The sequence below is a fragment of the Saccostrea cucullata genome, unplaced genomic scaffold (assembly GCF_032062105.1).
Source record: "Saccostrea cucullata isolate Sc308-1 unplaced genomic scaffold, CSIRO_AGI_Scuc_v1 ctg12730, whole genome shotgun sequence".
NCBI lineage: Eukaryota > Metazoa > Mollusca > Bivalvia > Ostreida > Ostreidae > Saccostrea > Saccostrea cuccullata.
Window position 1 is genome coordinate 5,526 of NW_026920777.1, and position 2,914 is coordinate 8,439.

General features: G+C 36.4%; 1 pseudogene; it reads left to right on the forward strand.

The window, feature by feature from the left end:
• The first annotated feature begins 726 nt into the window (after positions 1–726).
• LOC134257627 (uncharacterized) lies at positions 727–2,560 on the forward strand (annotated as a pseudogene).
• Positions 2,561–2,914: the final 354 nt, after the last annotated feature.

Consider the following 2,914-nt stretch of genomic DNA (forward strand, 5'->3'; position numbering starts at 1 on the left):
ATTTTTTGGTAACGTCCAATTTAATTTTAAGCCTGTTGAGCCGATATTCTTAACTTTGTTAAAACTGAACTGTTTTGACTGTTATCTAACATTTTTCCTGATTTTTTTTCAAACATAAGAAAAGTTTACATGCCATTTTAAAACTACAAATAGATCCTGCCTGTTATTTCTAAACCGACACTGTCTTACAATTTCTCTAACAAAACAGGCACGTAGCATCGTTTTTGAAGTGGGGGGGGGGGCAACCGAGAAATTTTTTTTTAATTACCTAAAAAAAATTGACAAGCAAAAAAAAAAAAAACGAAAATTGAAAATTAACCAAACTCGAAAATCCTATTTCGTGTGTGTGTCAATCTGATTAAAATCAGATCCTTTGATCCGCTCCCGTAGATCGCTACACAAAAGGTAGCGATCTACGGAAGCGGAGTCAAAGGATCTGATTTTAATAGGATTGGTGTGTGTGTGTGGGGGGGGGGTTGATATTGGCCAACTTTTTTCAAGGCAAACTTCCATTTTTTTCTATATTTCCTTGCTATGTATATACTGTTGTAAAAAGTGGGGGGGGGGGGGGGGCAACCATCTCTTCAATAGACATTTTCTATAGTAAAAGTTACGTTGGGGAAAAAGGGGGAGGCAGGCCTGCAAATTGCAAAACATAACTCTTCTATTTTATTTATTTGAAATTGCGTAACATTTCTTTAGTCAGTGACCCATGCCTCCATTTACAGGGTCATCTGATTTTTTAACCAAAGCCCCAGTGATGGACCCCCTGGACAGAGCTCAAGTACTCCTCCTCTGTGACCTGTGTCAAAAAGAAGCATTACAGAGTCACTGTGAAGTTTGTCAGATTAACCTGTGTAAGGCCTGTGTGAGAACATCTCTCTGATTCATCTAAAAGACACAATATTGTACCATACAAACACAGAACCGCTATTCCTGACGTTAACTACCCAAAATGTCCAAACCACACCGAGAAACATTGTGAACTTTATTGTGAGAAATGTGATATTCCTGTCTGTTCTACCTGCATCTCCTCTGGGAAACATCATGGGCATAAATTAACAAATGTCTTACAGAATCCCAGCTTTATAAAAGAAATTTTACACAATGATTTGAAAGAACTAGAAAAAATAATATATCCTACATATGAAGAAATTGCATTAGATTTAAACTCTGAAAAACTTAATTTGGAAAAACATTATGAGAAACTGACAACAGCTGTCACCAAACAAGGAGAAGACTGGCACAGAGAAATTAACATCATTGTCAACAAACAAAAATCTGAAATTGATGAGATGAAATCTAAACACCTGGCTGCTCTAAATAAACAGGAAAATGAAATCAAACAGACCACGTCTGGTGTTAAACAGAGCATACTTGATCTAAAGAAATTACTGGACTCCAATAATGTCTCCCTAACATCTGCCTACAATTCAAGGAATGCTGAATTCAGAAGTTTACCTCCTAAAATCAATGTTTCATTACCAAGTTTTTCTCCTCATCAGATCAATACAGAACAATTCTATCAAATGTTTGGTTCTCTGTCAGCATTATCCATTACAACAGAAGAACATGGCTACACAATGAAGTCAAACTGTATCCTGTCCTCCAGTCAAACCAATGCTAGATGAACCAGAGCTCATCACCACCATAGACTCTGGGTATAAATCACTATACAGTGTTACCTGTCTCATTGATGAAGAAATCTGGACACAAGGAGATGACAAAATCATGAAACTCTACAACCTCCAGGGCAAACTACTGAAGTCAATCAAAACCAAGTCTGGGAATGATCCACGTGACATAGCAGTGACAAGGAGTGGAGATCTAGTTTATACTGACCCTGGTACAAAATCTGTAAACATAGTGAAGAATAAACAGATACAGGAAGTGATCAGACGAAAGGGGTGGAGACCTACAATGTCTGTAGTACCTCCTCTGGTGACCTCCTGGTTATCATGGTCAGTGATGATGATAAACAAACAAAAGTTGTCCATTACTCTGGCTCCACAGAGAAACAAACCATTCAGTTTGATAGTGAAGGTAAACCTCTGTATTCAAGTTACTTCAGTAAATACATCAGTGAGAACAGGAACCGGGATATCTGTGTGGCTGACTATGATGCCAGTGCAGTAGTGGTGGTTAATCAGGCAGGAAAACTCCGATTTAGATACACTGGTCATCCCTCTACTACCAAGGGATTATTTAATCCAGTCGGTATCACAACAGACAGCCAGAGTCAGATCCTGACAGCAGACTTTAACCACAACTGTATCCACATCTTAGATCAGGATGGACAGTTCCTCTGTTATATCGATAACTGTGATCTAAAGTTTCCATGGGGATTATGTGTAGACACCAGAGACAACCTCTTTGTATCTGAGTGGGGCAGTGGTATAGTGAAGAAAATCCAATACATGTAATCAATGTTTTAAATAATGACATGTTGTTATAGAATTTTTTCCAGTAACCAAAATCGCAAGATGACGTAGTTTAATTCAGGTGCACTTTCTAGTGCTCATATGTGTTTGTGAAAATATTTTCAATAATCTATAAAGTATAATATTATAAATGAAAATTTTTTAATAATAATTGTTTAAATTCTATGCAAAGTTGAAATGATCGACTTCTCAATAATATAACGTATCTTTGAAAGAGAACCTCAGTATTTCAAAATGAAAACCATGTTGATTTGCGAGCATGAAGAAAAACATATTATGTACATTTTTTCACTTTGACGGTCTAGCTGCCATGTACTTCACAGTGAAGAGTTACAGTAATTATACTGTTCAGTACTTTGATGCAGTTAGAATAATATGTCTTTTGATATCTTATTATAAATACATGTACATCCTTTTAATCTAGATATATTTAAGTTCTTAATTGACCATGTTGACCCAGATAAATTAATTAA